The 16211-nt window shown below is 32.5% G+C and overlaps 1 protein-coding gene across 4 annotated transcripts in view; it reads left to right on the plus strand.

The window, feature by feature from the left end:
- The window catches only part of Cad96Ca (tyrosine kinase receptor Cad96Ca), a 96258-nt gene that overhangs the window by 19811 nt on the left and 60236 nt on the right, over window positions 1–16211 (plus strand). Inside the window, exon 1 of one of the 4 annotated variants that reach the window (XM_073083654.1) lies at window positions 8433–8689. The exons of 2 other annotated variants lie outside the window; for them this stretch is intronic. The gene's annotated coding sequence lies outside the window, so the exon portion shown is untranslated. Of the gene's footprint in view, window positions 1–8432; window positions 8690–16211 lie in introns of those variants that run through there. One more of the 4 variants, XM_073083655.1, reaches the window with a different exon arrangement.

Genomic DNA, 16211 nt, shown 5'->3' on the forward strand with positions numbered 1-16211 from the left:
TTTTACGATACCAACACAAAAAAATGTAATTAAGTAAAAATTGTCGGTCTGTCTGTGAGCTAATTTTGTAAAATACTGATCTAATCAAAATTTACATAGAGATAGAAAACTTTACAGCGAATGACCTTACCCCCTTTATTACTACTTTTAACACTAAAACACATAGGGTTGCTAAAACGGTAGGGTTTGATAACCGAGTACGGGGATTTATTTTAAAAAAAGAATGATATCTATAATCTAATATTCAATAAACAAATAATTACGGCCAAATTACAGGAATGTTGAGCACTGATCTGAACTGCGATTCGCTTTGAAGAGTGTGGCAAATGCCACATACTTATCCGAGGCGTCTTGATTTAGTTGTTAAAGTTAGCGACCTTTTTTTGTTTACGAGAGGGAAACAATATAATTTTATCTGGGGTTGATTAAACAGATGTCACTGGGTGGCAGTAGCCATTACCCATCAGGTGGATTGCATGGTCGCCGACTACTCTTATTACATAAAAAAAATCTTTGAGATAATGTCACTGCTAACAATTTATTTTTTGTGGTAGCCCTGGATCGCAAGCGCAGCGCGTAATTAGTTGTAGTATGTAACTTTGTGGTACCCGTAAATTGGTTTTAAATCCGATTATTTTAGTAATTAGTTATTTCCATACAGAGTCATGTTTAGGAAACTAATTTTGGGATGGAAGTTATCATGTATTTTAATCACTATTTCATGAAATTATTAAATCGTATAGTTATTATGTAAATGGGCTTTTCTTATTAAGACCGGCTAGGATTAAATTTTTCTAATACGTTGTATTTTCTAATACTCGTTAATCAATTATTAATAACTTTTCCAGGTCTTAGTAGCATTAATAAAATCACGATAAGTCACAATTGTTTATTTACCTATTTATTGTTATTGTTAGTTGATTAGAACTTTTTTTTTTATAATATAAGAGTAGCAGACGAGCATGCAGTCCACCTGATGGTAAGTGGCTACTGCCGCCCATGGACATCTGTAATAAACTCCAGATAGGATTAGATATTCCTACCTGAGGTCGGCCACAGATGCGCCGCTACCCCTGAGGACTAAGCTGGAATGCCTCGGAAAAGTCTTTCTCCCTTACCACACCCTTCAAACCGGAACACAGCAGCACCTAACACTGCAGTTATTAGGTAGAAATAGGTGTAGCGGTGGTGCCGCCGGAGTCGAACCACAAAGGGTTCTACCACCTTCAACTTTTATAACTCGCAAGATCATACATATTTTCTGTAAGTCAATGTGTTAAGTCGTTTTATAAGCAGCTAATCTTTAAGTAGCTAGTTATAATTATAATAGGTACACAGGAAATAAGTCAATAGATAAACGACATTTACAACATTGAATTACCAACCCAAATATATTATTGAATTTGACTTTCAATAAACATAAAGGCGAAATCTTAGATCGCCGTTGAAAAACCAATAAAAAACAATGTTTCTTTGTGGCCAGTTTCTCTTTCTTTGAAACACGAGTCACGAAATCGTGACCGTAGATAAAGAAACCGAAAGATTTCAACGCGGTTATTCGTGTTAACTTCGTTTCACGTTAGGGCGAATTCGTATGTGACGCGTTTTGTAGACTATTGTTATGATTACCGTTTGAGCAGATGTAGTTTTTAATATAACATCAGGACTTAACTTTGGTCATCCGTGACTGCGCCGCGAGACTACGGGTGCTCAGACCTGGACTGTCAATTTTTTTCTCTGCAGGGCTGTTAATGCAGCATCATGTAGGCAGATTTTTTTTTATAATTCCGTAGTGGCACATATTTCTGCCTTCCTAACTGACTGTGTCTACTGTGACCTGATTACTGATCTGATTCTCTAGACAAGGCATATTATACTCATTTATTCCAAATTAGTTCATAGGGAGCAAAGCACATAGGATCGATCTCAGATAAAATTCCATGTACATGTACATAAACGGAAGTAATGCCTGAACATAAGATTCTCGTTTACTGCTTTCAATACATAAAAGAAATTTAAATGAAATCCTTATTCTTCCTAATTTATAATTCTAATTCTCTCCCTCTGGTGTAGTTTTAAATTTAAAATTGAAAGTTAGACAAAGAAATGTATTTTTCTGAGAATTTTCCATTCCCTACCAACCCACACTTTGGCAACGACTTGGAAAGGACTGTTATAAGCAACATTGTACGTTATTTGCTTCTTAAGAAGTTATAATTATCTAGAATCTCACACTTGTCCTGACTGGGAGAGTCAAAGTTTGAACGGAGCCTAAATGAAGATACAGTTATAACAACAATGTAAACGAGTAATTTGAGAAAATGGAACCTTAGACGATCTTGAACACAAAGCATTTTGTGCACGACTGTATGCTTTATGTCGTTTGTCGCTTCTATTAACGCAGAAACGGTTTGAGCTGCTGTGTTCAGTCTGAAAGATGTTATGTTCAAAGTACAATCAAGTTGAAACCTGGTAGAAGCCTTTGATTGGGGAAATCACCGTGACACCTTTCTTCTCTTTCTTTTCTTTTCCAATTCTAGCGTTGAATGAGTTCTTGCTCCTCGGCGAAAGGATGTGTATATCAATTGTGAATATCAGCTGATAGTTGAAGTCAGGTAAAGTCATGTGAAGTAGATCTACTTTATCTTACTCCACAGGCGTGACAACACATCTGTCATCTGCTTTAGATAGAATACCGGCTCATATAAAGTTGGACTAAGGCATGGATGATAGTGCTTTACAAACAGGTGGACTGGATTATAGTTTTATATTTACTTATACAAGTTAAGTAAACATATTGAGTTATAGATGTAAATGTAGCTTAATGAAAATAATACACACAATTTCTAACACACACAAGTCACAAGTTACAGTCACTATGTCCAAGTTACGAGTATGTTATTTTAATATTATAAATTTTATATCTTTGGATTATTTTTAGCTTTTAAATGCGTTTATCGCATAGCGTAAGCTTACACTCAATATAGTGGATAATCGCTGGTAAACTGTATTAAAAAGTTATCCAACAAAGCATAGAAGTTTTTCATTAGTCTTAGTTTTCTTATTACTTTAGACTACAGAGCGCGTCCTGATTATGAAATCCTCTGGATTAAAGATAGAGTAACTAACCCGTAGAAAGAACAAAATGTGGTTCATTCATGGTATACTTTGAAGCACGCAGCAGTTTGTTTGTACCTTCCTTCTCCAAGTTTGTTCACAACCTCCCTCACTTTCGGAGATAGGCCAATGTCCAGCAAGCGGACATAAAAAGGTAACAGCTAAATGAACATCCACAACATGACCTAAGTAAAGTAAGATTAGTTAATAACGTTATTTCTTATAATTTGGTTTGTCGCATCTTCCGACCTCTGTGACTTACGATATTTCTGTTGTGAAAATTTAAAGCATTTCTCTTTACTGTACCTACTGTGTTTTTGAAGCAAGGAAACTCTGAATTAGCATTCAGATGAAGCGCCAACGACGGTAGGCATTTATTATGCTCAAAACATCTCAGCATCGCCATTTTAGTAAGTAGTAAGTTGAAAATTTTAGGAACTTGACGAATATTTGTAATGTATCCTGCAAAACAACAGTGGGTTTTAATTAAAACTTTGTCTACTACGACCAATTGTAATGCTGAATATAAAATACAGATATAAATCGACATATTCGCAATGAAGCGGATGTGATGTTTCAGTTTATTATTGTATTCTGTAGTCGTTACCGCGTATGCACTGGACAACGTATTAACCAAATAAGAGATATTTTCAAAACAGTACCCTAAATTTAACGTGTCTGTCATTGAGTAAAATGTTGTATTCATTTCTTCTGAAGTAGCATTTACTCGTCTTTAATTTAAATTTCCATTGAATAAGGTCGTTTAAGGAATAATTTAGATGTAATTTAAAAACATCATTTATAAACGGATATTTGAAAACAGACTTTTTCATTTTTCGTGGTTCTAAAAATAAAGGCTTCAATCACTACAATCGTCAATACTTTACAAAACAGTCATAAAACATTTCTTCTGAAATAAATGCTCAGTTGCCAGCCAATGCCCTCTCTTCTAAACTATGATACAATGTTTTGAAATAACTTAACTAAATGGAATTAAATTTCTCATCGAGTTTTAACTTCAGAATTGTGACACTCCTTTCAATCCACGACGTCTCATTCCGCAATCTTTAGATACTTCTCTGTAAGATTGAAAATTGTTCGAAGGTCGCACCTTCATGAGACGGAACAACTATATCATGATCGAGTTATCAGTTGGTTACATGTTTTGATCCTCCGCATTCATTACTAGCTGCCAACGTATCCTCCATTCGATGTCAATCTAATCATGATAAAGCTTTAGACGCCATTGATAGAAGTCGAATCGGGGCAGGTATAGGTTTGGGTTTACCGGCTTAAAGAAACGACAGATTGGTAACAAACATTTTTTTACGACGGATCATAGCAGACTGTAAAGCAATTACTAGTTGTGATTAATATTTAAACAGATTGATATGGAATATACAAGTATGTCATATGATTTAAGTGTTCACTAAATCCCTCCAATCCCAATCCCTTCAATCGATTCCGATCAACAATCCAAAAAAGTTAGAAGTTACTTCTACTGAACTTAATTACGTTTTCTAAAGAACAATTTCTCAGTTGCTACTGTCGTTAAGACTACTATTATTGTGAAGTCTGAGTCACACAAAGCACATAGGTGTTACGATGATACCATGGTAGTCAAACCACTGAGAAATCCAGTAAAACTTACTTAATACATTTTACTAACGTCCTGACTTCTACAATCTCGCTTCTCTTAACTCGTCAGTGATGATACAAGTCCTAAAAGCAAACGTTTGGATGGAAGAAGAAGCAACAGATAAATGTTCATTATTTACGACACTGAACCAAGAATCACGACTGCGCATACCTGTTCGATCTACATCCTGCTTTCACTTTAAAAATAAAGTACCTATTGATTTTATCTGATAGAAGAAAAATATAAGAAGGTACTATGATCATTTATTTTCAGAACTATTGACAGCTTTTGATTCAAATAAATTAATGTTCCTTTCGGCAACTGCAAACTAACTTCTGCCTTCAAGTAATCTTATATGCGAATTTAAACAGTATGAAATCATATCATTATGATTGTTTTTAAAATCAAAAGAAGATTTAACAAAGGCATAGGTACATATATAAGTTGTTATACGGTTCAGGTATATTTTAAAGATATGAGTCAGAAATAACTCTCTAACGTAATTTATTTAAGTTAAAAGATTTAAGTGATTTAAAAGATTTTTTTTCAAGAATTCAAGAGTTCTACTAATATACCTACACCAAATTATATCAAGGATTTTCAAAAATATCGGAACTCTACAAAACGAATTTCAACTTAACATACAATAGTATTTTAAGTGAGCAGTAATTATTATAAAAAAAAATCCTACTGCTTAAAAATATCTAACAATGGAAAATAATGTAAAATAATTGTGTCACTCCCAAAATTTAGACAAATCGAAAATCACCTCATATGTTAAAATCCGATATGTCATTTGGGGTGCAGAGAGTGTCAAAACATATTTAATTACATACATTATTCTCGAAAAACATTACACTCTGTTCTGATAAAAATAATTTCTACCTAAGTCGTGTAGTACCCACGGGCAATCTTCGAATTCTTCGATCGAAGTGTGGTTAGTCTTATTGACTTTCGCGGCACGTGTGTTCATTGACTTTATAACGGTAGCCTGAGGTCCGTCTCGGGTAATTGATAATTAATTTGGTTATTCTAAATGCTTGTTATTCGCTCTGACTATTGATTGAAAGCTAACAAATCGCTGATTTGTTATTCATTCTGAATAGATTCGTTTGAGTCTTGATTTCGTAATTTTGTGCTATAAAAGTTGCAAATACATATTGATTTCTCGTTGTCGTATAGTCTGGCATTATTTATACATAAGAAAATAGACGGTTTAATGTTTGTATTTCTTAATATTTAGTGAAAATATATAGGGCAATTACAGGTTTTCTTACTTACATCGTAGGTACTTTGCTTTGCTTTTTATTTATGTGAATGTCTCTAAAAGTAACATTTAAACTTGTCTTAAACATCTCATAATAGAAATATTTTCTGTGTCCTGTTTTACCCTTTCGCGTTTCAGGTCACGTTAGACTTTACAGATTATTATGCATAATTTCTACATCGAATTTCGGTCTTAAACTCTATAAACTTTCCAAGTATCCTGAACGTGAACGACTAAGTTTTTATGTTACTATTGCGAAGTCCAATTTTAGTCATAAAATATGTAAAATCTTGGAGCCTTCTAAACGTATTGCGTAGGATTATATGACACCCTCTGGGAAATAGCGAAGCGATATAATTCACCAGTTTGTTCGCGTTTCGCAGAATTCGTTTTCAAAAGTAGTTGGTTATATATTTTGAGAGTAATGCGATATGGTGGACTCAGTATATCCAAAAATTATCATATAAAACGCTTACAATATTTTTTTGTATTATTTTCGGTAGTAATAACGCATTTTGCCGTTCAGTAGATTCCTTTTGGATTCAAAAATCGTGGCAGCACCTCGTAGTTCCGTCTATTCAAAGATATGTTTTTTTGGTTCGATATTTATGGTACTGAGGTTCTAAAATTAAAAGTTTAAATTAATCCTCAGGAGCAGTAATGCAACTATAACAGACCTTGTTTATAATTTCCATGCGATATTCTATTCCACATTTGGCTACGGCTAGTGTGACAGTTCACTCGTTAGTTTCTTTCATTAATAATACGAATACTTCATAAAGCCTACCTTTCACTCATAATATGAAATTAAATAATATTATGCAAACTTTTCCCAAAACAATTTCACATTCAGCCTTTCATAATATCTTGAATTGTATTTTCGGCATGTTTATTTAATTTGGCTTATATTAAAACAACGACTAAGCATTGAACACAACTTTAATTAATAAGTTTTAATCTCTCGTGCAAAATTCAGACTACGAGTAAATGGCATTTGATACTTTGATAAATCTTGCTTCAAATAGAAATAATTTATCAAAAACTGAGGTGTCAACGGTATAAAGTTATTCAATGACTTGTCCTAATGCGCGCGAGATACTAGTTGATTCGTCGAGCTATGCCTGTAACACTGTTTGTCAAAGTAATGAAATTCAATTCAATTCAATTTAATTCGTGTATCGCCAGTTCTAGAAAGCTATGAATGAGTCTTCTTCATTTTGCATAATTAGTATAACTTAACCTAACCCAATTTGCACCTTGTAATATTTTGTCAAGACATTCATCTAGCGTAATGAAAACGCAGAGCTCGAAGCGGCCAAAAATATTCTAGGGACCTTTATCCAGCAGTGGATTTATTAGGACTGATGGAGGGATTAAGGTCCAAAAGCGAACAATAAAGAATTAACTCCCTGTGATGACCTTTAACTTTAGATAACAGTCTATTTCTAAACAACAGCTTAAGATAAAAATTTAAGATAGAAGATTCTATGGATGGATTATTCAGCTGTTTCGTACCTACTGAAAAATAAAAAATTAAATAGGCTTATACAGGTATAATATACTCTGATAATACTTTAATAATGTGTCAAGTTGAAATTGAAGTTACAATATTTATTTTAATCCTGGTTTTTACTCGTGGTTACGTAATTCCACAGTTGACTGGAAAATTCGTCAACGTTAATTAATACCTGATGAAATCTGTCTCGTGGGAAAGGCCCATTGGCTCAGCGACAGCCAATATGATTAAACGCTAAAATTTTATGGAACAACCATGGAATTTTTCGATGTAAAATGTAGTCTACGTCATCAATGTTTGCGTAAATTTCATGAATATCGCAAGTTTCAATATTAACACAGACCGACAGAGCCTTTTTGTTTTGCTTCTGGTAATCAATAAAACAACATACATTTTGAAACATTAGTAGTTCTAAAAAGTCAAATAATTATCAGTTATTTATATATTTTTCATTGTTTGGGTATACTTACTGCCAAATTTAATTCAAGCAGGTTCATTTACGTTGCAATCTAATTAAAACTTAAAATTTATAATATATTCAACATATTTAAAGGAGCTTAATTATTACCAGTTTTATCATTAACGATTCGCGATGTTTTTGCTATGAAGAAACTGCGCAAAAACTTCATGACACCGTTGCCAGTGGCCATCTTCCGTTTGCCACATCTACTAACAAATCAAGTTGTTAAACGCATTCTTTATTCGCTGCCGTGAACAGTTTAAACACTTGTCGGATGTCGCCAAACAAAGCTTGTGTTTTCCCCAATACGACAACAACCTGCTAATTTCTTGAACGGAACCGAAGAATTGAATGTGTACTCTAATAATCAAGGAATAGAGTAGATTTGCCGTAAGTGTTTCTCAGTGGTGGGGCTTGAAATCATTCGCAAGTTTGGTGCGTGCGCGCAGTCAGCCGCGAGGTCCGGAGTGCGACAGTAGCGACGCCATTTTGTTTCAAACTTTCTTATTCATATTTCGTTTCTATTGCACAACACGATTCGGAAACTGGTGAAATTTCTATTACAGCGTGACGTTTAAAATGTGAGTGAAATTTCGTATGGATTGCTGTTGGATTGAGCTCGTTAAGTGATATTTGACTGGGATTTTCTTTTAACGTCGCGTCTTCTCTGATGACTGTGATATTTCGTAAGTAAGCTTCATTAACATTATTGTTGACAGGCCTTAAACAGTTTTCTGTACAATTTAATACATTTATGGAATGGGATTTGGATAATAATTCTCCACTTGAATAATAACTTACAGTACATTCAAATTAATGTTATCTGATGCTTTTAATATTTTGTAAACTTGTAAATAAATTGTTGTAACTAAATCAAATTTAATTATATTGTTTATTATAATCAAAAACAATATCATTTGCATAGTAGCTTTCCAAGATATTACAGAATGAAATTAATTTCTATCGATATCAATGAGCAGAAAAAATACTGTTGTAATTGATTTTATTAACATCATGTTTTCTTCATTACTAAACTTGATTTGAGATTGCTCCATCAATCAGTATCGATTCCAATTGACTTTCTACCCTGATTAATGAATAGACACGATTAATTCAGCTCTTTCCTATCTTCGTTTCGTTTGTACTTTCTCTAATTCAGTTACGTCACGTCATTATTACTTTCATGATGCCTATTTTGATGACGCTTGCTTCCATTACACCTGTTCAGTTTTGTGAACTCTACCTCTTTACCTGTCTTTACGTTTTAACATAAATTACTAGGTTTAGTATTTTTTTACGTAATTCCCGTAGATTTTCAATTCTGATATAGTCCGCTAAGGGTGCTGATTGTTATTTGTTAACGTATTTCCCGTAGATTTCAAATTCTGATATAGTCCGCTAGGGGTACTGTTAACTTAGTTATAAAGTCATCGGGAAATTGTTTGTTTAACCCGAAGTAATTCCAATTCCACGTCTTAATTCCAAATGATTTTAATTATAGTCCCCGCCAAACTGCTAGTCCGCTCTGAAGTTGTTGCGAACAGGTATAGTCAAACAATTTGCTATGGTGACGCAATTCATTCCTATTTAGAGCGGATTAGCAGTTTTACGCGTACTCTACTTTTGTTCACATACAGCATATGGAATGAACTCTATCATGTCTGTTCCACTAGTTGTTGACGACTTTGGCCAATTTTATAAATGTCCAACATTCCAGTCTTGTATATTTTGACATGCCATTGTTTTCGTACGTGATACCTGTACCACACTGATTTTATCACACTGTTGTTCTAGTTTAAAACATGTTACTTATTGTTTACCTTATATATAAATTTCTCGTGTCACAATGTTAGTTATCGTACTCCTTCGAAACGCCTTTTTCGATTTTCACCAAATTTTATATGTATATTCAGTAAGTCTGTGAATCGGCTACTATCTATTTTTCATACCCCTAAGTGATAAGAGTTGTTCACCCTTAACATTTTTTTATTTACATGACAACACAACGTTTGCCGGGTCAGCTAGTTTGTATATTGTATATATTGTAATTGTATATGATAACGCTTTAATATAGATGACACAGTAACAACATTAATTTATGTTAAGTCTACGAAGCTTGAATTACAATATTATCAATAAACTATGTATTCGATATTAAAGTAAAGAATTATTTATAATTCTTATAAAATACCTTCAGCTTAGTTACATTTATTTTGTTAAAATGACACAACTTTATACTTACATCTTTATCCTCATTAATAAATCAATGCATAATATCTTCCCTTCTAGGTTTTATACCGAATGCAGTACAATAAATTGTTTATTTTATTAATCATCAAGATAAATATGTAAATTTATGACAGCTTCATTTAACTTACTAATTATTCCTAGTGTAAGTAAATGTGTCATTTAGTTCTGCGCGTATTGTCTACAGAAAGGAAGTCATCTTTAGGGAGGGTAAGTAGAAATTTATCGACCCACAATACAATGTACGGAAGAGCATGTAGGTGTTGTGACACGAATGTCAAGCCAATGTCGTATTCTTAATAAATACTACTACGTATGTATTATTTATAGATTTTGCTCAATTCAAAACTAAATACTGCTATAAATATTGAGTGCGAATTTTTCCTACAAATTATCGAAATTCAGTGTTTCGTAAGAAGTTGTGTCAAATGTCGGTCATTGTAGGCAAAACATTGGACAGATTGAATATTAATAACGGTCGTAACTATCGATTTGATTGATCGGCACCAAAGCCGCTTTGTAGATTAGAGAATCAATCGGACGCTATAATTGTACACTAGTCGTAGGCTGTCTTACTGCTATATTATGTAACTATGTATCTTCTTACACGAGGTGATCTAACTTAATCCTCTAGGGTAGCAATGTACCTGTGATTGACTTTGCAAAGGACACTAGTTCTACTTTATTTGATATTTTAAAGTGGAAGGCTGTTTTAGTTTTTTAACTATTTAAATGAATAACAACATGTTACGTCTGTTGTACTCACTAAAAACCTCGTAATCTCCTAGTAAAGACACTTAGATTAAAAATAACAAATATAATTGTGTCTCTTACACTCAATTTACTTTACATTTTCTTTGTTCCTTCAGGCTGTGCCATAAAATTACAGCTACACTTACATACATATGTATGTATTGTACCAATGTTTCTTAGATCCATGTTGTTATCTTTAGGAAACATTGGCCATAATTATGTAGCGCGAGTATCAAAGACATTTGTGTTTTTAAGTAAAAAGATTATTATGTGTGTGTTACGCAAATAGCTAACTATAGTGTTGTTAAAGTATCGATAACGCTATTTGTATCGATATTTCTATCTATTAGACTTAGAAGGGTTCTGTTGAGGCTTTCAGTGAAGTGTTCCTTTTTTATTAAAATAGCAAATAAACATACACTCCACTTGATGGTACGTAGTTTGTTATCGATAGAATGACAAATAGTTGTGATTGCCAAAAAAAGGTTTTAATTATAAAGCAACAACCCTATATGCGCGTATAAAGTAAATAGTACCATTTATCATTACAAATCATCCTTTCGTTCACTTATACTTCCAGTTTTTCCAAATGTGCGAGAGATTTGCTAAAACAAATATAACTAGTTTTATTCTAGACTAAACTGGTTATAACCAGATTCCTCAAATATGTCTCCATGTAAACTAGTTCTACTTGATATGTAAATGAAGGCTTCATAAAGAATTTGTACGGTCAATAATTCATGTATTGACAAACGCAAATCTGCCAAATAGAATACCTACTTGTATGATAGTGCCCTTTTCAAATTAAGAAATAATTTCGTATATGAAGGCTACTTTAAAATATTATATTATGTTCATAAAAAGTATGGCATGCGCAAAGTGTTGTTTTTGTGTTTTTTTCTGTATGTACATTTTTTGGCCTACACATGTTTCAAATGAATTAAATGAAAAAAAGCAGACAAGAAAGGACAAACACCGTTTTTAAGGTAATAGAATATAAGGGTGGAATCGATATTAGGGACATCACTAGACTTACGCAGTCCTCATCTTGCTTTAATGCTTAATTTTATTGACTTATATTAAGACTTCTTCTTAATCCTCAAAGCAAAATTTTATTGGGCTTTAAATATTTCTACTGTGAGCAGAATAAATTATTTAAAAATATTGCATGAAATTTCTAAGAGTTCATTACCCTAAATTAACTCTGCGTGAAACGTACGTAGAAAGAATTATTAATTTTAATCTCGAAAATAACATAAGCATTTCTAAAATATGTGGGTCCCAATGTATGAATTAATTATTTATCGATAAAATATGTGCACAACACCAACGTCACGTAAATGGTGCAAAGGTTGCTTTTATTTTTCTGTTAAAGCCTACCACAGACTTCACTATTCTTGCGCTAGTATATTCTGCCACTGACCGTGATGGAACAGACTATTGGCTAGGAGATCAAATGTCTTCGGGAGCAACTTTTTATATAAGTTGCAATAACTATTAATAACCATTCTACTCAGAGCATGAATAAATAGAATTATTTTTCAACAGCCAGTCTTCATAGAACATTTATTCAAAATTCAAAGAGCAATATTATTTTGTACAATTTTTCATTAATTGCAGAGCTGCGTATCGATTTTATCTACGTGGGTATACGTAGATAAAATCGATACGCGAATAAGAGGCCGCTTTTCTTAACTATTAATCTGTCACTATTATTCATATTGGTGTGAATATGAATAGCCATTGAATTGAGTGTTTCTCAAGTTGAGAAGTCTACCAAACCGCACTTGACCAGTGTAAAAGACAAAGACCTGACCCTCCTCATTCTTAGAAGTGACTCGAAAGATGACAGAAGGACATTAAAGGGTTATTAATGATTTTGTATAACTTGTTGTTGAATCCAGTACTGAATATTGTGGAGCTATTTGTTGTACGCCAGAAATTGGTATTTTAGTGCGAAATTTCGGAGATTATCCAGTTCCGATTATTTTTGAATGGGTGGAAATTTTGGATATTTCCTACTCGGGATTACTCACGGACAGAGGTCTTGTTTGTGTGAAAAATCCGTAGTATCTGGTAGCGATACTTTTGGTTTTTTAGATGATGATATGCAGAGATTGCATGAATATGAAACTATTTCCAACCAATCATCTATATTTCAACCAAGTGCTTTTAAGTTAGGAAGAACTAGCAACTGTGTTTGGAGGCATCCCTAGGATCGGAGGCCCGGGGCGGGCCGTCCCTTCCACCCCCCAGGGCACCCATGGGAACCAAACCTAAATCTGTGTACTGGGTCTACTGCCCACAATCAGTACGACACACTATTAAGTGTGTCGTACTGATGCAACATGCAATTTGAATAAATTGCATGTTTGTGTGTATGAGATAGTTATCAGGTCAATGGAAAAACTTTATAGAATTTTGTTTTCAAATAATTGACATGACACTATCTAAAACCACGTCCCAAATACGTTTCTGTTTAAAATGTGTAAAATTATGTCGTTTGATTTAGAGAAAATATTGTGAGTTATTCATATATTCGCTTTTGCGTAGGATAGTACCATCGTCTGTAGCACCCTTTATAGTGAGACATCAATGCAAAGTAGAAGCAATTTAATCATGGAGAGCGTTGCTTTATGAACGTATGAACGATGAGCGTAATTACATGCAGTCGATGTAATCATTACTGTAATAAGAATTGGTAAAAAATGTTGCTGAAGTTCATTTGTCGTTGATGGACTAAGCTCGAGTTCTGATTGGTGTATTTTGTTTATTATTAAGTTACATTTATCTGCACTACTAATAAATGTAACTTAACAATCTACCTATTCCTAAGTAGTAGTAGAGTAGATGATTATTTATTTCATTACTATATTTTTAATGATAATAATAATATTGTGTATTGTACCCAATATAGTACACAAAAATAAAAACATACAATTTAGGACGATACAAATGCGGCCTTATCGCTAACAAAACGATTTCTTCCAGGCAGGTTTAAAAGAATAGGTAGGGTGCAAATAAATGATAGTTTAAAGACTACTTAATACATAAAATCAAGTGTAATTTTAAAATATAATTATAACCAAATAAAATAATAAAAATACTTAATATACATACTTATAATAATTATAAACAAAAGGGGAAGAAACTATAGATTAAAATTAAAAACAAAGATAATACAGTTTAAAATTATTAAAAGCAAGAGCACAAATTTAGGAAGGAAAAACAGTTAGAGTTGAAGGTCTGATAGATTTGACAAGATTTTTGAATGAGTATAAGGATTGGGAGTAACGAATAGAAACAGGGAGGGAGATCCAAAGACTTTTTCATTACCTTAAACTGTAAAATCCTTTATTTATTTCAACCACATTATAATAAATACTTTACAGTTATCGGTACGTAAATTTTGGTACATTTCTAATTTACCGGTAAGTTATATGTCAATTTGCAGATCAGAACCAATTTGTTTTCCAAAAGGTTTTATGAAAAAGAGTACCTATGTATAGTGTGAATTATTAACTAATAAATTGAACACGAATAATATTTAAATAAGAAATTGAAACTCAAAATTACCAATAAACACATGTTTTATTAAACCTTTTAATTAAGCTTATTTTAAGTATGTAAAACGTTTCTGTTATGTGTCTTAGATGGAATTTAAATTAACAAAACAAGAGACTTCAGTTTTTATTGACAGTTTATGTTAATAACTGATGATTTCACAAATATTATAGATATCGTATGACTTTTGACCGGTGTATAAAATAGCTACGTAAAAACGAAAAAAAATGTAACAAAAAAATGAGCGTAAACAAAAATAATGACTAAAATTTTTATAGACTTTGTGAATGCGTCCTAAGATTTTTTGTGAACTGTAAGAACAACATATAGGTTTCAATAATAACAATATATTTTATTTACAAATAACTGTTCAATTTATAATGTAAAAGTTAACGATAAGTTTGCATTTAATGAATGTATTTAATGAATTTTTCATTTTACGATTTTATTTATACGACTGACTTACGTAATTATGAGGTAACTATCTTAGTCTTCAGAAGTACCAACGCACCAGTGATATACTGCCTCCATGGGTAGCAATTGCCACTTCAGGTGGATTATTGTGAAAAAAAAATTACAGCAAGATCACAATTACCATGTTTAAAAAAAGTAACAAAAAAATAAAACCGACTACTATGTCACTACAAAGTAAAAAATAATTCAAATAAATATTGGTTTAGTACATAGTTATGAAGACGGCGCTCAAAATATTTCGTTGGATAATGACGTAAACAGCGTGTCCAATATGAGCGCCGACTTCCGAAATATGATATATCATCACTCTTTTTGAACATCAACTAAACCTCTACGAAATGTATTTCTCTGTTAAGAACCAGCTATCTTCTGTTTTTATACATATATATTGATACATATACATTTAATTATGTTTTTATACATACGCTCCCGATGTTACATGGTCATTAATGTGTGTAGCCGTAGGTAATAGACGTTTGCCCTAAGGCAGTACACCATAATATTGTAACCGCTTTGTAACACATAATAATGCTTTGCGGGTTGAGTAATATCCTTAGGTGTAAATAACTCTTTATAAATATTCTACGTCGGTAGAGAAATTATATTAGTTCAGGTTGAATTGCACTTTGAGTAGGTACATTGACTTGGAAATGTTTCAAAAATCTTGTTAATTAGGAGGTTTATTTATTTATTATGTTTATTTTAGAATTCTTTTTTGCTTTATTTATACTTTGCCATGACATTAGCTACTGATACATTTAGCTATAAATCATTACGAAGAAAATAATAAAAAAGTGTGTGTGTGTCAGCTACGACGCACGATTGGAGTTTACTCCTTACGAATGATAATTATGATATATATCGAATAGAAAAAAGGGTAGGTAAATGAACGCATCTGCTAAAATGATAAGAGAAACGAACATATATCTGTAATTATTCAGATTATTTATATTACTTCAATAATGCGTATTACATAAAGTATGTTACAAAATAATATAAAATAGCGCCATCTAGTGGCAAGTTTTATAAATTGTAAGTTTGCAAGTTTATCAATCTATGTATTTTGGTTCCAAATATTATAATGGTAACTTAATATAATTGTTTATAATTTTTTGTTTATAATTTTTTGGATAATTCCACTTTGTCCCTATGTTTGTGCCTTCGTCTTGGCTTA

Source organism: Epargyreus clarus, unplaced genomic scaffold (assembly GCF_041222505.1).
Source record: "Epargyreus clarus isolate Ecla_fem2 unplaced genomic scaffold, WU_Ecla_fem_2.2 ptg000019l, whole genome shotgun sequence".
NCBI classification, from domain to species: domain Eukaryota; kingdom Metazoa; phylum Arthropoda; class Insecta; order Lepidoptera; family Hesperiidae; genus Epargyreus; species Epargyreus clarus.